A 27,962-nucleotide genomic window follows, 5' to 3' on the forward strand; every position below is an offset into this window, starting at 1 on the left:
TTGGCATTTACCACTCACTAACCAGTGTTATCCAGTTATTTTCTTTACTTAGAATAGACTATAATTGCAGTATCTGTGATACCAGGTAGTAGTAACTTCTGATAAACATAAATGTGTTAGTGGTGACCACCACTGTAGAAGCAAACAAGTGTATTTTTTAGATCTGCTAGAATGAGTTTATCCTTGCAAGAAAACAACAATTTAGAGGTGCTGTTGGGCCACTTTCATCATTGGTGTAACTGCAATGACGTTAGGGAAGTTTCACCAGGGATGATGATGTCTCGTTACAGGCTTAATTCAAGGTCTATTGAAGTCAGTGTGAGCAAAGCTGAAGGTCAGTTAGGGGCAGAAGGATCATGCTTGCACTGCTCTGTGTTATGGGAATTCTGGGCTGCATAGCAGCCATAGGCAGCCCAGCGAAGGCTGCTGGAAGTTGGAGCATTCTCTGAGTCTATCTGCCTTACAGAAGAGGTCACTGAGGCCTCCACAATCTGGGTAGTACACAATCTGGCCAGAGCCACCTTTGCCCCCTCTCTCCCCTGGCTGACCTGATGTGCTGCATTTCATAGGAGATACAGCACCGAATCTATCTCCATTTCTTCAAAACAGGATGAGGTGGAAATTGTGGCTTACCCCCATAAACTGGTTCTTCAGCAGAATGAGCTTCCCTGTAGAATCTGGGACTTTGTGTGAGCGCTAGCCTGCACCAGCGCCATATAAAAGTTCTTTGTTACAATCTAGCCCCTGGTGGTGTTTTGTGTTGCGTGACATTTTTGGAGAGGTGCGAGTATATGTGCGGTTGGAGTTTTGTTTAGTTTAATACCAGACAGGCTAGTTCAGGAAGTGATATAATTTATCCTGATGCAGTTCCCAGTCCCATGAAAATGTGATGACTGCCTTTCACTGGTCACTCAGCCTGATTAGTTGTGTAACTCTGCTGCTAGGAAAGGTTTTACTCGCTGCATTAATGAACCACGGAGCTAACCAGCAGCTGAAACAAAGAAAACCAGTATGTTAATTGCAGAAAGTAATGTGTCGCTTAAGGATGACCCTAAACAATCAAACCTGCTGTGACTCACCCAAAATTTGAGGTGAGAAACATTATTTTTTTAATTCAGGGATTACACCACCTAGGAATTGTGAAATTGACACTAATTGCCCATAAATCTGCTTCTAATAAAAGTGTTTGGCAAGACAAAATTTAAAAACAAAACTCTGAATAAGCCTAGTGATCAGGTATAGGAGCAGGTTCACTGCTATGCTCCTCTGTCTTTGTGCTGCTCATGTGATGCAAAAAGACTGGAAACTACTCAGACCTTCCCAGTGGGTGCAGAGCAGATGTAGTTGGGAGGAGAGGAGGTGGCAGCTATCCTCAGCTGACAAACAGTTCCTTAGCTGTGTCAAACAGGTCTCGGCCACAGCAGAAAATGTATTCTGTAGTCTTTTAGGTGATATTAACCTTCTAAGGCAGGAAGGCCCAGGGATCCTCAAAGATACCCTTGAGGATCTAGGCAAAGTGTCATGTAGAAGTTAGATCCATGACTGGGAGTTGAGATTCTTGGATTTTATCCCCCAGGTCTACTACTAACTCCTGATTTCTATTCCCTAGCTCTGTCATTATAACCTGTGACTTTAAAACTGAAATAACAATACTTATCATTTGAACCTCACAGGGATGTTGTGATGCTTAAGCACTTAATGTTTCTGAAACATTTTGAGATCCTTGGACAATGCTATATAAGTATATATCCATCATCATAATCTGTAAAACTGCATTGGTAATATTTACCTAATACACAGGATTTTTGAGACTTTATAGATGTTTTTAAAATATTTTAGGATCCCTGGCTGAAAGATGCTCTGTGACTGTTCTATAATCCTAGATCAGCCAGAAGCAGGAAGCACCAGAAACCTCAGAAGAAAACCTCTTCTCAGGACACTTCCAACCCAGTTTTGTAGACTCAAATGGTTTAGATTAGAAGATAGTACCCTTCAACGTGCATGAGAACCTCTGGGTGTTTATCCAAACTTAGCGTGATCTCTATATCGCTTGAAGTTCTCTATTTAACTGGCTTCCATTCATGGCCTGATTTTGCATCTTTTTCTCACATGAGTGAGAGCTGCCAGACCCAACATGTTTAAGTATTTGGGTCTGATTCCCTTGTACATTAAGGTCCCTTTTATTACTTCAGGCAGTGTAAAGGGGCCTGTGACAAAGTTCCTCCTCTACTCTGGTGGGTCCTGCGCTTATTGGCAGATTTGCTCACCTCAGTGATCTTCCCCACAGTCTGGGTCAACTCCTCCTGTGTCTGATCAGGAGTTGGGAGGTTTGGGGGGAACCCAGGCCCACCCTCTACTCCAGGTTCCAGCCCAGGGCCCTGTGGATTGCAGCTGTCTATAGTACCTCCTGTTATAGCTGCATGACAGCTACAACTCCCTGGGCTACTTCCCCATGGCCTCCTCCAAACACCTTCTTTATCCTCACCACAGGACTTTCCTCCTGGTGTCTGATAACGCTTGTACTCCTTTGTCCTCCAGCAGCACTCCCTCTCACTCTCAGCTCCTTGCACCTCTTGCTCCCAGCTCCTCACTTGCTCTCCTTTGGCTCCTCCCACCTGACTGGAGTGAGCTCCTTTTTAAACCCAGGTGCCCTGATTAGCCTGCCTTGATTGGCTGCAGGTGTTCTAATCAGTCTGTCTGCCTTAACTGGTTCTAGCAGGTTCCTGATTACTCTAGTGCAGCCCCTGCTCTGGTCACTCAGGGAACAGAAAACTACTCATCCAGTGACCAGACTCCTGTACTCCACTGGTTTGGGTCTGTCACAGGGCCATAAAATGAAAGTAAATTACATTTAGGTATAAATGAAAGAGAGTGAAATTAGGCTTCCCTGAGTTACTTAAGCTCTGACCCTGAAAAACCTTTCAGAGTCTCTGCAGGCAGTTCTTTGTTTTAGAGGAGCAGATCTCCCAGATTGCAAGAGGCAAATGATATTTGAGAGAAGATTCTTTTCCATCACATTTGGGATCCCTGTTTCTTTATTACAAGCTTCAGACGCCTTCAGCATTGCTAGTTTGATTTGACTGAAGGGGAAGGGTGAGAGACTTTAATTGCAAGTTCTACATGAAAAAATATAATGACAAATATTTATTATATGAAACATATAAAAGCATCGCACTTGCTGATTTTGTGGGGTTTTGAAAATATTTTGGAGTAGGAAAAACTTATCCATCATCCAGCCTAATTTTGAAAGTTTGATACAAATTGAGACTGACTCTTATTGCAGACCTGATACAAATTTGCTGAGACTTGGATACCAGCTGTTTCTCCGACAGGGTACAAGGGCACATAACTAGAATAGCATCTTTTGTGGAAAGTAGAGTTTCCCATTGTTAAATGTGTGAGCCTGAGGCAGAAAATTGCAGTCCTTAGTTATGTGGCATGTGCAGTCTAAAACATGTCTGCGGGCTTTGGCAGTCTTTTTGCTGTTTGTTTTTTTTCAAAGGTTATCCTACCTATTCTGAAGCTTACTTGCCTTTTTGGTAGTTTCATCAGTGAAAGACAAATCTAAATATCTTTTCTTTTTGCCTTGCGTTAAAGCTGAAGATAAGCTAGTGATTATTTGCCTTTAGAAATATTTGTGTGAATATTTGCTTTGGTTTCAGTCCACTCAGTTTTCCCTGTTATTTTTATTTGCTGAAGTCTATCAGTCATTTTTGATTTCTTACTATATTGTTTCCATTTTCAATCTTCAGGCAAATGTGTATAATTAGTAAAATAACCAAACTAAGTATAAATGTAACTGAATGAGAATTTGAAATGACCTCACCTCTGCAGCTTGCCTAAGAGATGATAAATGATAAAAAAAATGATAATGATAATAGTCACATGATAATAGTCTATGAAATTTGCAGGGTGTAAATGTTAAGGCTGGAGATTAAATAATTTAAGTGCTACATCGGGGTCTAACTGGGAGTAATAAGAAAGGTGAAATTTAGGCTGAATATCAGGAACATTCTTCCAGTGAAATCTTTTTAGACCAGTGATACTTAAAATTGGGTCCACTGACCACAGACAGCTGTCTGGTCACATGTTGCTGGCTCTTCCTCCTTTATTTCCAGATGCTAAACTGCATTAAAATATATCTAAACAAGGGATACTTTGTAAAGATTGATTTTTATAGGTGCTGCACATGTACAGTGCCTCTTGGTATGAAATGAAGAATATTGGTTCTTTCCTGTTGGTCAGTCATGCCTATCAAGAAGAAAGTCTAGGTTGACAGCTCCAAAGTGGAGGTGGGAGTATCTTTGGTGCTGGATGTGTCCTTTATTTCAGCCAGATTTGCGATGTGAAGATTTGAAATCTGATATATTGAGGTAAGATAACTGGCAGGGGTCTCGCAAAGATACTGCCAGTCCCTCTACATGGAGCATGGAAGTCCCTGGAGAAGCATCTGCCTAGGATGGTATATTGGGAAAATCAAGCTCATACTGAAGTGCTGAATATGTAGAAGAGAGATGATGTAGGGATACAAGAGTGTATCAGGAATAGAGGTTGACGCTGATGATGGTGAGAGAAGGGCAGAGTTAAGGTTGTGTGTAGAATTTTAACTTCTTCGTTTGAACTTCTTGGAGTATCACATTTTTAAAAAATCAGATGCCAATAAGATTTCACAGTGTAAAAATTGTCTTTTTTTGTTCGCTGCCAACATTATAATGAAGCACAGAATTGAAGATTTCAATCACTCCTCGTGAGTAGGCCTCAGACATTTCTTTTGTAAACATTCAAAAACAGATGTTAGATAGTAAAATTGTAATGATATGAAGTATTTATTTAAATCTTTTTTGCCAGGAAAGTCTAAGCGGCTGAAGAACATCTTGTTTTCATGAATGTGCAGAGGGGGTATATCAACAAACAAAGGGTCCATACACAAAATTCAGAGAACAAAAGGTGACCAGAAGACGTTCATTTACATCAGTACGAACCTGGAACAACTTCCAGAAGAGCAGAATTTGGTCCTTCCCTTTGTGCAGTTGAGGCTGGATATGCAAACTTGGTGATAGCAAGTGTTAGTTGTAGACACAATCAAAATAAAGATGTGAATGTGGAGCTGCAGTATATATTGGTTGATCTAATAAAGCAGACAGCTGTAGCAAAAAAGTCACATCTCCATGCAGAGGCGGTGACAACTTCTAGAGAATTTTTAAGCAATAGGATTATTGTACACAAATGATCTAATGACAACTGTGCAGTGATAGGCTGTGTTAGCGATGCTTACAAAAAGCTGTGTGATTTCACAATCAGGAATTACATTGTAGTGCTCTGAAATGTGGTATCTAGGAGATCTCATAGCACCTTTCACAAGAGAAGAAATGGTAGCCCTCATATCCCAACCAAATTTAGTTGTTTTTTTTATTATTCTGTCTACATAAACTCCCTCTACATTTCCAAATGTATAAGGCATTTTTCTTCATTTACTGTTTTTAAACTGTTGCATAGTCTTGCTCTCTGCTGTAAAACAGCTGCCATTTCCACCCCAGAGGTAGCTGTATTTCAACAGTGAAATGATTCTGTTTCACTTTTTCCCCTCCATATAGGAGATAGTAGCGAGTATATATGCTGTATTCACCTTCACTGGTTCACTTGTCACCTGGATTACTTTGGGGCATTTACAAAAAGGCTGAAGTCTATTGAAATGGGAAGGGACACTCTCACTCCACCAGCCAACGAGGAGGGGAACTGTCGGATGGCACTGTACTTTAATGTCTATGTTTACACCAGGAGAGGGTAGGTGATGTCACCGCTAGACTGAGCAGTAGTGAGTAGTGGGGAAAGTGGGTGTGATGAGGAGGCGACAGCTATGGCCAGGTTTTGGTACTTAAATGCAATCTAATAAATCATAGAATCATAAGAGTGGAAGGGACCTCAAGAAGTCATCTAGTCCAGTCCCCTGCACTCAAGGCAGGACTAAATATTATCCAGACCATGTCTGAGAGGTGTTTGTCTAACCTGCTTTTAAAAACCTTCAGTGAGGGAGATTCCACAACCTCCCTAGGCAGTTTATTCCAGTGCTTAACTACCTTGACAGGAAGTTTTTCTAATGTCCAGCCTAAACCGCCTTGCTGCAGTTTAAGCCCATTGGTTCTTGTCCTATCCTCAGAGGTTACCAAGAACAATTTTTCTCCCTCCTCCTTGTAACAGCCTTTTATGTACTTGAAAACTGTTATGTCCCTCCCGCAGTCTTCTCTTCTCCAGACTAAACAAACCCAATTTTTTCCATCTTCCCTCAGAGCTCATATTTTCTAGATCTTTCTCTGGACTTGCTCCAATTTAGCCATAGCTTTCCTGAAATGTGGCACCAGAACTCGATACAGTACTCCATTTGAGGCCTAATGGGCATGGAGTAGAGCAGAAGAATTACTTCTTGTGTCTTGCTTACAACATTCCTGCTAATACATCCCAGAATGATGTTTACTTTTTTTGTAACAGTGTTACATTGTTGACTCATATTTAGCTTGTGATCCACTATGACCCCCAGATCCCTTTTCTCAGTACTCCTTCCTAGTCAGTCATTTCCAATTTTATATGTGTGCAACTGATTGTTCCTTTATAAGTGGCAGGGCCAGCCCACAACATTTTGGCACCTGAGGCAGGGAGCTCAAATGACACCCCAATGCCCCCTTGCCTGGGCCAAAACTTTGAAAGGTCTCAATTCTGCCTTCTTCCTGTTCTACTTGTCTCATGGTACTGCTCTGTTACCTACCCCAATAAAGGAGAACTAACAACTTAAAATGCCTTGTTCAAAAATTTTAAGTAACATTTAACTTTCAAACACCTGAACAGCAAATGTAACTTTTCTTGTCTGCATAGTAAACACTGGCATTTTTATCTGTTTGAATAATCAAAGTGGTGCTTTCCGTGCCTTCTTGGTTGCAAAATTTGAACTGCTTCCTGAAGATCCACAGTCTGGGCCAGCTCATGCTCTGTTGAGATGGTTGCAAGGCCGAACAGCCTCTCCTGTGTCATTGTGGAGCGTAGATGTGTTTTTATTAACTTCAGCTTGGAGAAGCTGCGTTCTCCACTGGCAACTGTTACAGGAAGCGTTAGAAGTATGCACAGAGCATCAAAAGCATTTGGAAAGAGGGTGGTCATCTTATTTGTGCACATATATTCCAATACAGCCTTTGGAATTGATCCTGCTGAAATGTATCTTGAATGGGCTTTCAGTTCATCACCTAAATCACTCGCATCAATATCGCGCATGTCATCATGTGTCAACACTGTCTCTAGCACCCTGCATTGCTGACCGGTAAGACTGTAGGTATGACTTTGCTTTGTCCAGTTGTTCCATTGCTCCAGATATCTCCAGATATAACAATGTCAACAACTTGGAGTCTCTTGCTTACAACATTTATTTCAAACAGTATGTCATGCCACAACACTAAGCCATACAGAAATTGGAAGTTATGTATGTTTCTGGTGATTCCATTTCCCTCTGCTGCTGTTCTCTCACAAACAGTTCCTGTCATAGCATTATCCTCCATAATGGCAACTATGGCATCATCTATCTTCCCAATTTGGTATTTGATAGCCTTTATCGCCTCCACTCTACTTTCCCATCATGTGGCACTCTGTGGTTTCAGTGTCAGAGAGGATGTTCCCAGCTGTTGCGTCAAAATTTGCCATCAATGAGTTGATGCAGAGAAAAATACATAGATGCTTTGAATTACATTAAAAATTCAGCAGCCTCACTAGAAGCTGATGTTGCATCACTGACCACCAAGTTCAGTGATTGAGAACTGCATGGGACAAAAAAAGCTTGAGGGTTTAACTCTCGGATCCGTGTCTGCACTCCTCTGTTCTTTATCATTATGATAGCCCTGACCTCTTCTGTCAGCTATCGCAACTCCCGTATCTTCCAGCTTTTTAAGAAGCACATTTGTCATACCAGCTCCTGAAGTATCATCAATATCAATAAATTCCAGAAAATGCTCTCTGACAATCACCATTGCAGGGATATCTTCACTAGGTTCTGTTCTTGTTACAAAATGCATTGTTAAAGTCATTTGTTCCATATGGCTGATGTCCGGTGTGCAGTCCAGAATAACAGAGTTATATCTTGCTGACTTCAGATCTGCCACAATCTTCTGTTTGACTTGTGTTGCCAGTAACTGTATGATCTCATTTTGAATTGTTTTTCCAAGGTAGTGGTGTGTGTACATTTCTTGGGTGGTCACTCTTCTTAGATGCATCTGGAGTACAGCATCAAACTCAGCCATCAGCTTCACAATTTTAAGGAAGTTTCCATTGTTTGGCACATACAGCTGATCTGAAGTGCCATGCAGTGCTAGGTTTTGTGTAGCAAGCATTCTCACAATGGCAATGAGCCTTTTCAGAACATTTTGCCAGTAAGAGACTCTGATGCAATCTTCTCTTGATGCTGATCATCTATGGTGGCCTTTAACCTTAGTCCCATCTCAAGCTCTTTCTACCTATGGAATGCTCCCTATTGATTTGCTGCCTTCTCATGGCATGCCAGATTTCTAGCCAGATTTTACCAGTCCTTTGATCTTGTAGAAGCCAATGTGCCTGGAACATTAGACTGGAAGAGTTTACAACAAAAACAGTATGCAGCATTCTGGGGTTTTGAGTACATAAGCCATGGGCTGTCCACTTAGTCACCATTGGGGATTTCACGCCAGTAATGTGTTGGATGGAAACTTCTATTTTCACTGTCTTTGGGGAACATAAAGTTTTTCACTTGCTGTGGCCCATGCAGTAAAAGGAAGTCCCTCAGGCTACTGCTCAAGTGGGTCCACAGTCCTGGATCATTTTTAGACTTCAGGAACTAAACTCAGCAGCAGCTGTTTCTTGTACCTCCACCACACTCTTCTCTGATCTACACTTTTCAGGAATGTGCATGGTTACATCCATTTCAGATGGAGATATGGATGCTGCAGTAGCTGGTAGTTCACTGCACTCTGACTAACTGGACGATCAGGCATCTCCTCACCACTCACGTCCTCACTGGGGCTGGAAGGCTCACTGTGAACATTTGTGTCTATGTATCTCAGGAGAGCTCCTTCCTGCTTAGCTAGAAAAGCTTCCTTTGCTTTCTTTCTTTTTCTGAATGCTGCCCCAGAGGGGCGTTTTCTTCTTTCACTCATGAGTGCTGTTCTGTGCCAGCTATAGTGGCTCTCCAAAGCACTTGCAACCACTCCCAGTTTAGTATCATCTGCAAACTTAAGTGTACTCTGTATGCCATTATCTAAATCATTGATGAAGATATTGCACAGAACCGGACCCAGAACTGATTCCAACTTGACTGTGAACCACTGATAACTACTCTCTGGAAATGGTTTTCCAACTTATTATGCACCCACCTTGTAGCAGCTCCATCTAGGTTGCATTTCCCTAGTTTGTTTATGAGACGGTCATGCGAGACAGTATCAAAAGCCTTACTAAAGTCAAGATATACCACATCTACCACTTCTCCCCTATCCACATGGCTTGTTACCCTGTCAGAGAAAGCCATTAGATTGGTTTGACATGATTTTTTCTGGACAAATCCATGCTGACTGTTACATATCACTTTATTATTTTCTAGGTGTTTGCAAATTGATTGCTTAATTATTTGCTCCATTATCTTTCTGGGTGCTGAAGTTAAGGAGATTGGTCTGTAATTCCCTGGATTGTCCTTATTCCTCTTTTTTATAGTTTGGCACTATATTTGCCCTTTTCTAGTCCTCTGGAATCTCTCCTATCTTCTATGACTTTTCAAAGATAATCGCTAATGGCTCTGATATCTCATCTGTCAGCTCCTTCAGTATTCTAGGATGTATTTCATCAGGTCCAGGTGACTAGAAGACTTTTAACTTGTCTAAGTAATTTTTAACTTGTTCTTTCCTTGTTTTAGCCTTTGATACTATCTCATTTTAATTGGCATTTACTATGTTAGATGTCCAATCACTGCTAAACTTTTTGGTGAAAAGTGAAACAAAAAAGTCATTTAGCCTTTCTGCCATTTCCACATTTTTCTTTGTTTTTCTCTCTCTGGGGGAATATCCTCTGAGAGTAATGGGTCATTCAAGTATGATTGAGAATTGCTCTTAGAAGAAGTGAGAGCATGGGTCATCCACGAATTCCAATCAGAGACAGAGTGATGTGTCTAAGGGTTATAACAAAACAGTATCCCTCATGTCCAGCCACTTAGTGACTCATGCCATATGTTTGTGCAGTATTCTTGCTGGCCCACTATCTTGCAGTGCTTGCTGCTTTAAGATTATATCAGTTTAGTGGATGCTAATCATTCAAAAATGTTCACTATGCCCAGCAGCCCTCCTGGTGACTTCCAGCTGTTTTCTCACAAACCCCCTTCACAACCCTGCAAGCTGAAGTCCTAAGAACCAGATTCTGTATCCCTTCTTTAGGTTGGTAGAACCATCATGTGAATCATCCCAATCCTTTGAGAGACAACTCAGGGAGTAAGCCATTATTCAGCATGAGTAAAGATGGCAGAATATGGCCCAACGTGACTGAATACCAAGGGCTAGATTCAAACGAATATCATCGCACTGAGTAATAACCTACCCTTCAAACAGTCCCATTGATAGCAAGGGTGAGGTACTATTCAGTGTGAGGAACGGTGCTGGAATCTGGCATAAAGAGAAGGCTCATCTGCCCCCCTCCCTGTCCCAAGAACACATTCCGCAAGAGAGTGAAGCTGAGGTCTGTGCATCAAAGTAGGGCTACCTAGTAAGATAAAGCAGACTCTGTTCTTCTATCAGTGTTAGTCCTATCAGAGGCCTGTAAGCAATAGTCTGGTTTGTAAGAGATAAGCACGCTCAAGTACCAAGCAGACCTTACCTTGCTTAACTTTTAAAGCCTTGCTTGAGGGGGCCAAAATCCCTCTACTTAAAAGACTTAATGTCTAAGCAGTATGAATTATACAGCAACCACATGAGCCACGGCTATACTACAATGTCCATATGTTTGTTCTTTAGTCTGTAAGAAGAGAATACAGAACAGGAGGTCATTTGACTTACAACCAGTAATTTTGTTTTTTGTAACGTTCCTTTTAACAAATGCAGTTTAAATGGGTTTGTTTATATGACTTGGGATTGGAAAGGCCCAAACTAACCAGATTTTACACAATGTGGCTTTCTTCCAAATTAATCTAAAATATTTTAATCCCTCTGGAGTTTCTTTATCCTCGGCATCTGTGTTATAGTGGAGACACATTTTTAACATTTCTCTGAGAAAATTACCTTTCTTTCCTTCCAACTGTACTTGGTGAGGTCAATGGAGCACTGTTATACTCTATTTAAACATCTGAGATTCATCACATATCTGCAGACCAGAGAGAATCATCATAAAAAAATCTAATGAATTGCAACTGTTAGCCAAACAACTGAGTCCCCTAACAGACATCAGGCAAAACAAAGAACTCTTGCAAAATACAGTTTTGACACTTGAACTTTGTACAGTGAAGAATTAGACTCTGCTAAAAGATGGTTAAAGGAGGGTGTAAGGCAGGGCCGTCCTTAGCATTTATGTAGCCCTATGCAATATAATTAAACTGGTGCCCCTATGCCCGACGGCAGCCCGGGCTCACATGTATATCTTAGATAAGGGTGGTCTTTTGAAGGATTTATTTAAAAAACTATATGGCTGAAGATCCAAGCATTTAAGGCTAAAGATGAATACTCAGATTGTGCATCTAAAAAGCTACACAAGGATTTTTTAGAGATGTGATTTTATACTCTTCAGCAACACTAATGAAATATCTTTAAAGCAAATTTTAAACGAAGGTCCTGTAGACTAACATGTTCTGAGTAAATATTACAGTAATGCACAACTGTTTTTGTCAGTAAATTCAGAAACTGACAGTATTAGGGTGACCAGACAGCAGGTGTAAAAAATTGGGACGGGGTGGGGGGTAATAGGTGCCTGTATAAGAAAAAGCCCCCAAAATCGGGACTGTTCCTATAAAATCAGAACATCTGGTCATCCTAAATAGTATATACCTGGGGGTTGGAAGATGCCTGTTAAATGGCTTCATTATCACTTGAATGACTCTTTAGCAGTTTCATTCTTGTGTTAATAGGTCTGGCAGGCTGGAAGGCTTTTTCACTTTTAAGTACCAGCTCACCTCAGGAGGAAGACTCACCAGTCTGCAGCAGCCAGCTGTGGTAGGAGCCTGCAGAAAGGGTCAGAACAGGGATAGGAGGAGGAGGCAGGGTGGACACTAAGACCCAGGGGTGTCCCACATTTTCAGGTGCCCTACCAGGGCCGGCTCCAGCTTTTTTGCCACCTCAAGCGGCGAAGGAGGGGAAAAAAAAGATAAAGCCGCGATCAGTGACACTTCGGCGGCAGCTCTACCGTGCGCCGCTTCTTCAGCGGCAATTTGGTGGCCGAGAGGGACTGAGGGACCCGCTGCCGAATTGCCGCCGAAGACCCGGACGTGCCACCCCTTTCCATTGGCCGCCCCAAGCACCTGGTTCCTGTGCTGGTGCCTGGAGCCGGCCCTGTGTGCAATACAGCCCTATATGCTGTGTATGCCTAAGGACGGCCCTGGTGTAAGGAAGCTTTGTGATCGTGAAAACAACCTGACATTACTTATCCTCTTTTGGCTAAACCATAAAGGCCTTACTCATGGCAAGATTGCAGCTTGCCCCGTGTGACTGCCATAAAGGGGAGATAGAAGCCCACTAATCCCTGTGGGCCAGGCTGAGCCCAAGGAGGAGTCTAAGCAGGGGTTCTTACTTCCCTGTGAGGGCATGTAGTCTAAGTCACAAGCTAGCTCGAAACCTGAATAGCTCAGTACACCTCTACCCCAATATAACATGACCCAATATAACACAAATTCAAATATAACACACTAAAGCAATGCTCTGGGGGGCGGGGCGCGCACCCCAGTGGATCAAAGCAAGTTTGGTATCACGCGGTTTCACCTATAACGCGGTAAGATTTTTTGGCTGGCTCCTGAGGACAGCGTTATATAAGAGTAGAGGTGTATTTGGCTGTGTGCTTGTATTTAGGGCTTTTTTTTTTAAACTCTAGTGAGCAATTTATGGGGCAAGAATTATTCCGCCACCCAGAGACTGAAATATCATGGAAAGGCTAGCTCATGTGCTACTTTAGCTTTATAGAAGCCTTCTCAAGGCATTATAAAAGCCAGCGATCTCCTATAGCTGCCAAATGTGTCACTTTAATCTCCCTGGTGACTAGACAAGACTTTAGGCTTTTAAAGTCTCATCTGAAAGACTCACTCCCACTGCAAGCTATATGGAACAAAGTTACTTTATCTGCCACAGAAAAAGATGTAGCATCCCCGGTGATGGAGAAGAGATGGGACTCTGGTTTAATAAACATAAAGGGTTCCATTTATAAATAGTTTGTAAATAGTTATAAATGCTTAATATATGCTTAAGAAATGGTTTATTAATTGTTATAGAGGTCAAAAGGTGGTAATAACCATAGGTTATCTCTATCTAACACATTCTGCTGATATCCTTATAGCCACATACAACACACATCCCTTGTGTCTTAAAACAAGCTTATAACAGCTAGGAATAATATATTAAACCTTTATAAAAACTTATAAATGGAATCTTAGTATAAAGTGTGACCAGGAATTGTTTACTGGAAATACTGGGCACTCCGACACTAGCTGAGGCTTGTAGATTGAGGAATACAGTCTGTGCTAAGCAATCATGGCCTGCCTACATTACAAATGCCTGATTCAATATTGATAAAATTCAGACCTCTGAATGTAGCTCAAGCCTGATATTTAGATGCATCCCGCAGGCTTCCTCTTCCAGCTTCATTTAGTGGTCACATACTGTGGACCAGATTCTGCTCACAGTTGCATTGGTGTAAACTGAGAATAACTTTCATAACATTAGTAAGCCCCAAACTGCCCATTCATTCATCAGTAGGGAGTTTTCCCAGGAAGGGAAACTTGTGCACTTATGCTGTGCAAAGGGATGCGAGAGTTAAGAGCTTTGGGGGTAGACTAGGGGGGATGCATCATAGATATCTCCACATAGAGATCTGCTCTTGGGAGTTTTGATGCAGGTGGGACATAAGCAGGCCAGGGGAAGGGCAGGGATGGAAAATGTTCCTCTTTGCAGATCCTCCCATCCTCATTCCATTGTGTTTGTGTGGGTATAGAGGTGGGGCTGATGGGGTGAGAAGGCCATGTAAAGGGCTTCAGAGACTGCTTCTGTAACCTCTGTGGAAGTTCTGTATTTTTCAATGAGGGAATACCTTCTTCCGTGAACCCGCCCTGTGCGTGGCTCAGGCTAGGCATGGGGCACTGGGTTTAGGATTTGCCCGTAGTCTCTAAATAAAGAAAATTTCGTAATGCAGCACAGCTGCCACTCGAGTTCATCTGTCAGTTTTGAAGCTGCTTTTTCAGGAAATGACATGCATTATATGACATGATCTATGAGTCAAAAATTCTATTCATGTCTCTATATTGTATGTTTATTGCATAGGACCAGCCGTTTAAAAAAATCATTGGCATTTCTGCTATAGCATTAGCTTAATGTCATGCAGCTTCTCATCGGTGGCACACCTATCAACCTGCCAAGGCCCAAATTTGGGACTCAATACGTGAAAGAGATGCCAAATGAGGAATACTTAAACATTATTCATGCAGGAAATCTAAAATGCTGAGGGGTTCCTTGCTTTGTTTGTAAATAACCCTATTACCTCAGTTTCAGAGGTGTGCACAGGAATTTAAATTTGGCTGCCTTTGGAGGGATGCAGAGCCAGGGTCGCCCAGAGGATTCAGGGGGTCTGGGGCAAAGCAGGGGAGTGGACATAAAAAAAGGTGCCACCTGCTGCAGTGCTTGTACTCACCGGGCGACGCTCCGAGTCTTTGGCAGCGGCGGGTCCTTCACTCGCTCCACATCTTCAGCAGCACTGAGGGACCCGCCGCCGAAGTGCCGCCGAAGACCCAGAGCAAGTGAAGGGCCCGCCGCCGAAGACCAGGACCGCCACCAGGTGAGTAAAAATTAAAAAGGTGCCTCTAACTGTGGGGCCCGGGGCAAATTGCCCCACTTTTCCCCCTCCCCCTTCCCCTCCCCCCCCGGGCGGCCCTGCGCAGAGCTCCCATGGCCCCAGGGCTGCACTGGGGAGAGAGAGAGAGCTCCTTTGGCCCTGGGGCCGGAGGAGTTCTGTGCCCCTGCTGCAGCCCTGGGCCTAGGTGACAGATGTCCTGATTTTATAGGGACAGTCCTGATTTTTGGGTCTTTTTCTTATATAGGCTCCTATTACCCCCCACCTGCATCCGATTTTTCACACTTGCTGTCTGGTCACCCTACCTGGGCCAGAGGAGCTCTCTGTCTCTCCCTTGGCCACAGCCCTGGGGCTGGAGGAGCTCACTCTCCCTGCCGTGGCTCCAAGGACGGAGGAGATCTGTGCTTCTGCCAATTATTTGGGGGGAAGGCTACGCCCTGCTTGCCCCCCCTTGTCCACACCCCTGCTCAGTTTCATGATTATTTTTTCTAATGTAAATAGTTTTCAATACTAAAAGTGAGGAGGCATGAAATAAGTCCAGGTTTCAACAATGATTGGAAACAGAAGAGCCATTTCTTACCTCACTTTGTAAAGTGCTTTGAGATCTACTAATGAAAAGTCCAATATAAAATCCAAGTAGTAGTAGTATTTTTTCTAACAAGGCTTCTCCTACATATTTTTCTAGCCCACTTGGATGCAGGCAGTCCTGAAACTCTCATGAGAACATCTGAACTACTAAAGTTTCCAACCCAAAGGTCTGATTCTGCTTTCATTGTGGTCAACAAGGATGGGCTGCAATGTTGCTGGGTCATGAAGTTCAGACAGCTTTGATAAAGTTTAGATAAGCATTTCAGCTTCCGGGCAGAAGGATGGTGTTGTGCTTAAAGGCACTGAGATAACTGCTGTGCCTTTTATTCCTGGTTCTGCCACAGACTTCTTGTGAGTCCTAAGGCAACTTTCTTAATCTTTCTGTGCTCAGTTTGCCCATTTGTAAAATGCAGATAATAATACTGACCTATCACATGAGGGGTGTGGAGATTGTCATTAATGTTAGCACCATTACAATCCAAATAGTAGTGGAACAAATTCCAAGAACAGCAGGAGACCACTATGGGGAAAAACTCATTAACTGCCAAGGGTAACTCTTTTGCCTTTCATTATATGGGACTGGAAAATATTCCCAAAATAATACATCTGTATGCAGAGGAATAAAGGTGGAAAAGAGGAAAAACTATCTTTTAAATTCAGCAGGAGTCTACTTTAATAGATGTTTAATTTGCCAGCTGGCACTGTGTTGACTACTCGCTACATATACTTTAAGGAGACCTACTTAGTGCTTGGAACAAAGTTTATATTAAGTCAGAGAAATTTAAATATTAATAAATTGGCAGGACTAGTTTTTGGTACTGAGTAGAAAGCAAGAAACTGCTTAGTCATGTCCATAGATATTTGTGTCTATTTAAATGTTTTATGTACAATGCAAGAACCATATGTGTTCACAGCAATAAGATAGAGGATATAAATTCAGATCTGTACAGAACAGCGTTTGATAGATGTGCATGTCTTTATAATTGGTGGAACCCAGCTCATATTGTTTTCTAACTTGGTGTTCCCCATAAAATGGTTTGCTTATGGAAGAGCCCAAATGACACCTTTTGGCCTGTTGGGACTGAGCAGAAGAGAGTTATTACTACTTTGTGTCATTGAATGCTCTCCATGACAGCACCTAGCAGCTTCTGCCATGATTGAAGCTGGTGCAGCCCCTGAGCTGAGTTTGGCCTAGAGTGTCTTGCTGTGCAGTGTCATTAACTGCATGCTTTAGGGTATGTATGTGTGCGTTTGTATATTATTGTGGGTATGTTTCCAAAGTGTTTATGTGTTGTTGTTTATGTGGTTTTGCGTGAAGGTATATGTGTGAGAATTAATAAGAACTTAAAGTACGACTTTAACTGTGTAATTAGCATTCATAACAACATGTTGTTTGTTCCTGAAAATGCAAGGAAACCTCAAGAAATGTGTCTTATGTTTCCAGTTACTGGAGCATGACTGGGTAGCAAAGGACAAAGATTTTACTGCAGACAACCCTCTTCTTCTGCTTATGGAATCATTTATATTAACAATATCTGACCTGACAACTGTCAGCATTTACTAATAGCAAAGGGCCAACCTCAAAGGGTTTGAAGGTTTGATTTGGTTCAGTTAAGCCCATGAAAATGAAGATGCTTCACTGAAATTTATCCAAATCTTTTGACTAAAAAGTGGATGATGCCATGAAAATTGAGTCTGGATTTTGAGCACCCCAAAATTCAGGAGTGTTTGGATGCAGGGGTTTGGTTTGGGCCATGTGACAGTGTGCAACTCACAGCTATGGTGCCTCCTGCTGGCTGTCATGGGAATTAGTTCATCTTGCCAGTACGCCCTCTTCTGGTGGTGCCTCGCTGCTGTCACTTCTGTTCTGGGGCGCACGTCACTCCCAGGACCACAGCGTCAGTGATGCTGGCCTCTGGCTGTGCCGCTCTGTGTTCCCCCATCCCAGGGGAACATTGCAGTCCCTTAGTTTAGCCACTTCTGCAGTGGCAAGTAGCGGGAGGAACCCAGGCCCGTCCACTACTCTGGGTCCCAACCCAGGGACCCTGTATATAGCTGCTGCTTATATTGCCCCCTCTGACTCCTCTGTAGATCTCCCTGGGCCACTTCCCACGGCCTCAGCACCTTCTTTGCCCTTTCCTCAGCCTACAGATCTTGGCAGCCTGCCAGGAGTTGCCTTTAGCTCCCCCGGTCTCTGCCAGCAGCACTGCTTTGTTCAGGGTGCTTGCTGCCTTCAGCTTGCAAGGCAGCCAGTTCTCCTCCAGGTCCAGGGAGACTGAAGCTGCTCTGTACTGCAGCTTTTCTCATATAGGCCTGCCCAGCCCTGGCTGGCTGCTCCTATAAGCCCTTCTGTGATTGGCTGCCTCCTGTGCAGCCTTCCTAGGGCTCTATTAACACCTGAGAGCCCAGTGTAGGGCAGGTGCCCCATTAGAGATCATCATAAAGATAAATGCCATTTGCAAAATTCAGATCTGTGTCTGAATTTCAAACAACCTCAATATTCACAGATGTTAGAATCTGAGGTTCTGGTTTGATCCCCCTCTGTGTTCTTGCACCTTCCTTCTCCACTTCTCATCTTCCTTCCTCAAGCCTCTCCCAGTCAGATTTTCCCCAATTCAATCCTTCTGTTCCCATGAGCTGCCGACAGCGTCTCCCCAACAAGTCATGGGATTTTAAGGATATCGGCTGAAGGGGTATCTCTCAAACTGGACATTAACTCTGTTGGGCCAGCTGCCTTATTAAAATCTTGAGAGCTCTTGAGTTCCCATGGGCCAGAAGACTCCAGAGCACACATCCACTCCCACTCCAACATGCCACCCTTTCTCTGGGTACCCTATAAAATGCACGAGATTTGAAGGCGGAATTCAGCAGCGATTGACAGATATACTGTAATGAAAAGATGAGTGAATAATTTTCAAAAATACATAAACTTGACAGACTGATTGCAAACAGTTTGCTGCATGTGTTCAATACTCAGTATTCTGAATGTGAGCTGTGTTGGTCAATTGGTCACACAAGTCACATGCTTCTGCTTATTATTCTTAATTGGGTAAACCTAACACTCGTAATCATGAGGAAGCGCTTGAAGACTCTCTCAGGGAGAATTACAGTTTAGTGAAAGGTAGCAGATAATGAAAGATAAGGAAATTTTTTGGAAATGTTAAACTTTTCCTTTCTGAACCACACAGGCCTTGTCCAAGACACAATTCCTAGAAAACTTAAGCAGCTGTAAGATTTATTGGCTTGATGCATACTTTAATTTTTATTTTCTCATGTAATATTCACACAAAGTAACTGCATATGTCTGTGCGCTATTAGTGATAGCTGTGCAGGGGATGGTCAGAGCCTCACCTGTCTTGTTTAACTGAATCTTGGCCAGAACTGGTGAGAGGTTTTGGAAACACTGCTCCCCCTGCTGCTTTAAGCAGTGTGCAATGCTGTACGAATTACACCAGGAGAATTCTTTTTGCTGAATTGTAATGTTCTGACCATTGCCACAACGTGTTTGCCTGTCCATGTGTCCTCCTGTTTGGAAATGGTACAGTCAGATCCTTGTCACGCTTTGTTAGTTGCATCTCTGCAGGAGCTCTCTTGAGGAGTTTTGGAAACACTGTCATCCTGCTGCTTCAAGCAATGTGCCATGCTTTATATAACATGACAAGCATATAGTAGTGCACTTCTGGGCTGTTATTTTCTGCCATCAACATAGCCTACTTTACATGCTTCCTCACCACTCCTGGGTTCTCTGGTGACTCTTACGCAGTAGCAGTCATTCCTTGCCTTCACATTACATACTGGGACATACATAGATCATGACACATTATTAAAAGTGGCTCATGATTTTCTGGGTTTTCTGTTTCTGGGAAAGAGGCCTGATTTTCATAGGGAGAGTAGGCATCACTTTCTGAAATTCAGATGCCTTTAAAGTATCTTAAGTAGGGCACCTGAAAATAAGACACACCAAAATCATGTTTGAAAATGTAGGTCCACATACCACAGTTCGAGGCAGGTTCACGTGTGCCTGCAATATGCTCTACTTTCCTGCCTAATTATATCCCCATATTCTGAGTTTGTGATTGGCCTTCAGGATCCAGCTGCAAATCAAAAAGGAATGGGAAACTCCCTGGAGACTATTATCTTTGATTGGCAAGGACAAAATGGGGTTAATTTACTATAGTTAGGAGCATTTGAAAATTGTGAACTGAGCATGCACAGTAGAGAATGCCATTAAGTCTACATGAGAAGACCATCCTTTGTGGGCTTCCATAGACTTCCATGAAGTTCCATCATGGATTAATTTGACTCCAGGTGCACACTTTATATGATATGCACTGCACATGTGTTCATCTAGTGTACAGCTGGCTGAAATGCATACTGGTTTGTTCAAGGAATGTACAAGTACCGTAGGCAAAGCCACCAGCAAGTGGTAGTTCTGTCAGCTGAATTTTTGGGGTTCAAATTGGTTAAAAACTCTTTCGGCGGAGCTGGTGGTGAAATTAACAAGATATACTTTGAAGAAAGTGTATTAATTCATCTTTGTGGGTTAAATTATGCAAGGTAGTAAAAATACTCAACTCTCAATAGAGAGAATGTTCAGCATAATGGAGAATTGAGCTCTACAGTTGTATATCTTAACAGAGAAAAAGGATGAAATGCAAAAATTAAGCCATAGAAAGCTGTCTGCATAGGACCTATGTATTTTTTTTTTTACAGTTACACATGTAGCTTAATAAATCACTGTTTGTGCTGTAAAATGGATTCCAGAAATCATGCAGAGTTTGCACTACGGCTGAGTTAATGTTGCTGTTGGAACTTCACCTTTTGCATTTCCTGACTTTTTTTTTATTTTTAACTGTCACCTTAATGTTGTATTAATGCAGGATTTGAGAGATGAAGAGAAGGAACATGAACCGAGTTGGAAAAATGTACATAAAACCTACCCACTTACAACTAATTTAGTAGTTTAGATATATTGTTAAAACATGGCAAGCAAATTTTGCATGTGTGTCAGTGAAAGACCAATAACACTTCCATGAATTGGGTTCTGTGTGGTCAATTGCTGTGCATGTTTCCAACCTGAGCTGCAGCGCCCTCTACTAATTGAAGTTCTGGGCCGTCACTGAGCTCTGCTGATGCACCTCTGTCCATCAGTTCCTCCTGATGGTCAGTCATAAAATCATGGAAATGTAGTGCCGGAAGGGACCTCTAGAGGTCATCTAGTTCATTCCCCTCCACTGAAGCAGGACCAAGTAAACCTAGATCCTCTCTGTGTTTGAACCTATGCCTCCAGACATAGGCGTTGACTCTGTGGGTGCTCTGTGGTTGAAGCACCCATGGAAAAAAAATAATGGGTGCTTAACACCCACCAGCAGCCCCGGGGATCAGTGCCTCCCCCTCCCAGTGCCTCCCACCCACTGGCAGCCCTGCCGATCAGCTCCTTCCTCTCCTGCACCTCCCGCTTGCTGGCAGCCCCACCGATCAGCTCCTCCCCCTCCCTCCCAGCACCTCTTGCCCACCACAGATCAGGTGTTCAGCAGCACTGGGGGCTGGGGGAGGAGCAAGAGTGGGGTGAACTTGGGGAAGGGGGTAGAATGGGGTGGGATGAGGCGGAAAGAGGTGAGGGCTTGAGGAAAGAGGTAGAGTGGGGGCGAGGCCTAGGGCAAAGCAGGGGTCGAGCACCCCCCGGCAGCTTAGAAAGATGGCACCTCTGCCTTCAGAAGATGTGAAGTCAAAGTAGTTAATATTTCATATTTTGACATTCAAGCTGTAAGTAAACTTAGCTTTTTTTCACCCTCTCCATTGACTTCAAAGACCCTTTGGAGTTGAATAGGAGTAAATGTGAGCAGAATTTAGTAGACTCTTGACGATGGCAAAGTAAGATTGCGCAGCATATATGCAGCTATTCCTAACCTTAACTAGCCATGCTGTTTATTTGTAAATCCATCCTTCATTGCTCTCTCTTACAACTTGATTCTGCTCCAATTAAAACCAATGGCAAGACTGGCATCAACTTCAGTGGCGCAGGATTGGCTCTTACCCTAGAGAAAATGCATTCTCGATCCTCATGTAGGGCCTGATTCTGTGAGCTGCAGGTAGTTTTCTGTGGTTTTCTTGGGAGTTGAAGCTGGTTAACACTTTCCCAGAGGCAGCCCCAGTGACTTGTGGGATCAGACTGTGAATTTGCCGCAAAGTCTCTGGTAAGGTAGAGTTTGTGTTGGCGTTCTTTAGTGCAGTACATGGTACCAGTATTCCAGTGATTGGACTAACATAATATAGATGGATGGCGTCGTGGGTAAAATATGGGTAGGGTGACCAGATGTCCCGATAAAATCGGGACCGTCCTGATATTTAGGTGTTTGTTCCGTGTCCCGACTGATCTTTGGTCAGGACGCAGTTTGTCCCGAGATTTCGTTCCGCTGGCAGCACTCAGCTTATTTATTGCTGTTCCACCGGCAGCACTCACCCTTTTTCTTTTTGTTTTTTGCTCTGCCAGTGGACCCCACCCCATGTGTCCCGATATTTTCTCCCTCTCATCTGGTCACCCTAAATATGGGCATTTTTTTTTATTTTACGTTAAGCCGAAAGTTACTAGTGAAAGGGGAGCAATGGAGCTAACTTGTTGACAGAGAGGCTTCCCTTCCCATCCCTTGAAAGCTTGGAGACAATAAATATAAAGAGGAGCTCATTTGGGGCTGAGTGTGCACAATCCTGAGCACTTCCTATAAACTGCTATGTATCTTTAAATCCCTTTGATTTCAGGGCACTCTGTAGCTAGCAGGCTCAGTCATATATTCCACAGCTGAAATAGCCTTTGCTTATGTTTAAATGGGAACTAAGGGGATTCCAATTTCCAGCGCTTTCTTCTTTCAGCACTGAAGGCCAAATATTCCCTCAAAAACAACAATAATGACAATGGGAGGAAAATTAACTGACATGGTATTTCTGGTTCCAACAAAGTGTATTGAAAGCGTGGGAGAGATTCTGCCTTTAGAAGTGTATGTGCAACTCTCAGTGGCTTTGCAGGTGTGTATTTGAGGTAAAATAGTGTGTAGCAAGACCAAGTTCTTAAACCCTGTGCAAGTGCAGTGACATCTTGTGGTAGATGCTACGGCAGAATTTGGCCTTTTGGGTGAAATCCAGACTGTGTTGAAGTACATGGGAGGTTTGCCAGTGACTTCAATGGGACCAGGATTTCATCCCTGGTCTTTATGTTAAGGACTATTTCAGTTTTGTCTGATCTTTGGGGACAACGTATTTGGAATATTTCTGAGGACACTCAAAGGGGAAGGTCATAGGTCACTCCTTCCGACATGAGAACTGGTGTCTCTGCCAGCAGCCTCCAGCTATGTTTCTTCCTCTGTCTGCTAATGGGAAACCATCGTTAAATGTCACCACAAGCACATGTGGGTCCGAACATGCAAATCCAAATGTTAAAAGAAAATTCTGATTTTCCTTGGATGGAGTTCCCCGAAGCCAGTGGTTCACCAGGCTGACACGGTTAAGGCATGTCAGTTTCAGAGTCATAGGTACACAACGGAGTGATGTGGCCAGCATCATGTCTGACCACCTTTGACTGTCCTAACCCGATGGAGCAGGTAGCTATTTTACAGCTAAGTGAACGGGAGGCAGCCTTTCAGCATGAGATTTATCGAGATGCAACCCCACGACTTTCGGAATTGTAGTTGAGTGCTTTACCCACTCAGCTAACACAACGTTAACATCTAGTTATGTACCTTTGTCTGCCTAGGACAGATAGATAAATATTTATCTAATAGGCAGAGTCTGCCTGGTCCTGATGTGGAGGCATGTGAAGAAGGGATGAAGTAAGGAACCTCCCTCTCCTTGCATAGATAACCAAAGGGCAAGGCAAAATTGTCATCCATGTGCACAGCACTCCCTAGAGAATGGAGAGGGATGGAGAGTGTGGATCAGTGGTTTCAGGTGGGTTTGTACTCAGCACTGTTAAGTTGTGCCTCTGTTGCTGCTACCCATTCAACTACGGCTGCGCTGCTGTTTGTGCTTATGGTAACTCAGTGAGAGCAAGTACATGGATGTGTATACAAGCCGGGGAATCACACCTATTGTTCACAGCGTAGATGTAACTGCAGAGTGCAAATGGAAGTAAAACCAATGCAGTGCAGAAGGCAATCTCCTTAATGTGATTTTATGAAGCTAAATATTGATGTTATTTAGGTAGTTTGCTTCTGATGAATGTGTTTTAAGAAGCACAGTCAGATGAAACAAGGGATGGGCTAAATTAAAACAAAACTGTATGTTCACATGACCTAATGTGTTTATTTTGCCTTGAGTCCCAGATGAGCTATTCCGTTTGGGAAGGAGCAAAGCTGCTTGATTTTTTTATTTTATTTTATTTTTTTTAAGGTACAAAAGTTCAGTATCTGTAGTCAACATGAACAGTTGGCCAAGTTTTACAGTAACGCCTGCAGATGTGGTCACATGAAAGTAACTTTGGAAATGAATTCTTAGAACCTGTTTAAATGTCAGTTTTAGTCTTGGTAATGTAATATTTCTAGCTGCTCCTAGTGTCTCAAAGTACAGTTGACACTTAAATGAGATGTGACATTTGGGCAAATTCAGCTCTGGAGTAACACCTTTTTACTTCCCACTTCTCACTTATAACTGATCTGAATTGGGTCCAATGACTCTAGCATATAGTTAATAAGAAAAAAACAGTTATTTCCAAACATTTTCTGACAGATTTTCATAGAAAACAGATTTATTTTGTTTTTATTGAAGATCAGCTAAGGAACTCTAATTCACCCAGATATTACTCTAGAATACTTGTCATAGCTGCATTTCATGGGTGCCAGTTTAAACAAGATGCAGTTAACAAAGAGAATTGTTTGTTCCTCCACTTTTCAGATGAAGGAGGAGGCTTGGAAGGACTCTGCTCTCCACCCTGGGTGGTGCTTGTGGTCCAGTAGCTGCCAGACCACGTGCACAAGTAAAGCAAGGCACTCTCTACTTGCAGATATACTATATTGTACTGTACTGTACTGGAAAGAACCCCCTGCATTCTTAGGGTTGTCAACTCTGACTGAAGCTATTCTGGGAGGTTTTTTTCCAACTTGACGTAAATTCATTTTCTTAAAATATACTGTTAAAATCTAGATTGCTTTCAATAGTCACTGGGAGATAAATGCCGATTCCAGGAGACTCCAGGGCAAGCCTGGAGGGTTGGCAACCCTATGCATTCTGGGCCAGGGCTGTGGAAAACTGAAGGAGAGGCAGATAGGACATGATATTTTATTTAGTTCTATGTAGACATTTGGCCTGGTAGGATGAAATCTACAAAACTGCTAATAATTTTGATGAATGTTGAGTCTTATGGATAAATTCTGGTGCCCTCTGGTGTGGAGCCAGAGGGCACAGGGGAGCCTGGTGCATTCTCACAGGATGTCAGCATGGGTATGGTGTTACTGACTCAGTATGAGTGAAAAGTCATCATACCGGATAGTGTACTAGTGATGCTCTGTGGGCTCAAGTTGTTATCATGCTGGTGAAGGGCACACCTCCTCTCACAGACCTCAAGGATAGGATAGACAGAATGGCTCAGGCCATGTTTGCTCAGCCATTTGAGCACTGATCCAGAAATCTCCAGTGCCAGAATTTCTTCCTTTTATTGTTTATATTACAGTAACACCTAGAGGCCACAACTGAGATCAGGGTCCCATTGTTCAAGGCCCTGTACAAACATATAGTGAGAGACAGTCCCTGCCCTGAAAGGTTTCTGACTAAACAGACAAGAGGTGTGAAGGGAAATACACAAAAAGAGTGAAAGGGAGTTTTCCAAGGTCACACAGTATTAGTATCAGAGTCAGGAACAGAACTCAGGTTTCCTCTATTCAAGTCCACTGGACCATACTAACACTCAAATCAGTGTCCTTAAGAACATTTGAATAGCCATACTGGGTCAGACCGATGGTCCATCTAGCTCAGTATCCTGTCATAGAATCATAGAATATCAGGGTTGGAAGGGACTTCAGGAGGTCATCTAACCCAACCCCCTGCTCAGAGCAGGACCAATCCCCAACGAAAACATCCCAGCCAGGGCTTTGTCAAGCCTGACCTTAAAAACCTCTAAGGAAGGAGATTCTACCACCTCCCTAGATAACCCATTCCAGTGCTTCACCACCCTCCTACTGAAATAGTTTTTCCTAATATCCAACCTAAACCTCCCCCACTGCAACTTGAGACCATTACTCCTTGTTCTGTCATCTGGTATCATTGAGAACAGTTTAGATCCATCCTCTTTGGAACCCCCTTTCAGGTAGTTGAAAGCAACTATCAAATCCCCCCTCATTCTTCACTTCTGCAGACTAAACAATCCCAGTTCCCTCAGCCTCTCCTCACAAGTCATGTGCTCCAGCCCCCTAATCATTTTTGTTGCCCTCGGCTGGCCTCTTTCGAATTTTTCCACATCCTTCTTGTAGTGTGGGGCCCAAAACTGGACACAGTACTCCAGATGAGACCTCACCAATGTTGAATAGAGGGGAATGATCATGTCCCTCAATCTGCTGGTAATGCCCCTACTTATACAGCCCAAATGCCATTAGCCTTCTTGGCAACAAGGGCACACTGTCAACTCATATCCAGCTTCTCGTTCATTGTAACCTCTAGGTCCTTCTCTGCATAACTGCTGCCTAGCCATTCGGTCCCTAGTCTGTAGCAGTGCATGAGATTCTTCCGTCCTAAGTGCAGGACTCTTCCGACAGTGGCCAGTGCCAGGTGCCCCAGAGGGAATGATCAGAACAGGTAATCATCAAGTGATCCATTCTTGCTGCCCATTTCCAGCTTCTAGCAAACAGAGGCTAGGGACACTTCCTTTATTTATGTTACGTTATTTCAGTGCTCCTGGAAACATCAGCCCCAACAGCGAGAACTTGCTCTTTACAGCATTCTTGCCCCTCAATAATCAGGGAGCCGGAGATTGAGGCCAGAAATTGGGTTTCTCATTTCTTTTATAATCTCCTTTCTGCTCTGGTCCCTTTATGCTGTTCTTTCAGTATAAAGGGGCCACAAAAGTGGACCCTAGGAAATAAGCCTGCATAAATGGGGTCCCTGGGCAGTGCAGAATAAGGAGAATGACATGCTGCTGCATCCCCATTGCTGCCCCTGTCATTGGGGGAATGCTGGGCGGAAGAAGGAAGGGCATGTGGCTGGAGTGTACTGCATTCTGACTCCCTAGGCTAGCTGAGCAAGTGGGCAAACTTTGCTTAAAAACAGATTGGTGTAGCAATATCTTGGAACTGGACACCCTTCCTCTCTTTTAAATCCAGGAAGCCTCCTACACTGACCTCCTCACAAACAATGGGCCAAATTCACTGCTAGGAGTAAACCAGCAAAAGAGCTTTGGTTTCAGTGGAGTTGTGGTCATTTGCACCAGTGGTAATCACACCTTGTCACCTGCCCAGCCATTATCAGACTGAAGATTCCTGTATGCATTACAGAGTCACAGAATCTAAGGACAGAAAGGACCACCAGATCATCTAGTACACAGGAGAGAGTTAGTTGCTGAAAATTCACCAGTGGGTACAAGCTTTCAGGCTGTCTGCCTTGAAGGTCGCTGAAAGGAAATTTGCAATTGTTTCATTGTACCGAGAGAACGCGGAATGGCATGGCTTGGCACTGTGCCGTCACCAGTGGTGGCAGCCTGAGAGTACTTTGCAATAAGTAGTAATTCTATATTAGGGAACACGCTCTGGCTCTGTGTTTCTTGGCTCTAATAGGTTGAAAATGATGCATAAGCACACCATCACTGTCGCTTTCTGAGAGCTAATTCAGTACAATGGAAAGGTGATTGACGGCCATAGACACTGTAGGAGTTTATTCATTCACAGCAAGGCAAGTTGCCACCTCCTCGCTGCCCAGATATTAAGGCCCTGATCCAGCAAAGTACTTAGGTATGTGCTTAACTTCAAGCACATGCGCAGTTGCAGTAAAGTGCTTAAAGCCAAGCACATGCTAAAAGCCAAGCATGTACTTAAGTGTTTTGCTGAATTGGGGCCGTGGTAGAGGTGAGAGAAAGTAAGAAATATCTTTTTCATATTGTCCCCAGACATTTGCCAGAAAGAAATTTTGTTTTTTCATGAAATTTGCAAGAAATGGGTAGTGTCACATAAAAAAGTATATGATCTTCAAAAGCGTTTGGTCAAGTATCTTCACTGGATCCAGTCCCCTTTTGGGGTTCTCTACTGGAAGTCTCATCAGAACTTGCTAAAAACGCTTTCAGGAAAGCTATATTTCTATTGTAAAGGTCAAAACTGTGCCAAGAATCCTGTTCTGTGGTGAGTGCCCTTTCAAAAAACAACTCCCCCACCAAAAAACCC

The 27,962-nt window shown here is 43.2% G+C and overlaps 1 protein-coding gene across 8 annotated transcripts in view; it reads left to right on the plus strand.

The window, feature by feature from the left end:
* CALD1 (caldesmon 1) overlaps positions 1 to 27,962 on the plus strand; it is a 247,395-nt gene that overhangs the window by 102,826 nt on the left and 116,607 nt on the right. The gene's annotated exons all lie outside the window — the stretch shown is intronic.

This window comes from Gopherus flavomarginatus, chromosome 1 (genome assembly GCF_025201925.1).
Source record: "Gopherus flavomarginatus isolate rGopFla2 chromosome 1, rGopFla2.mat.asm, whole genome shotgun sequence".
Classification (NCBI taxonomy): domain Eukaryota; kingdom Metazoa; phylum Chordata; order Testudines; family Testudinidae; genus Gopherus; species Gopherus flavomarginatus.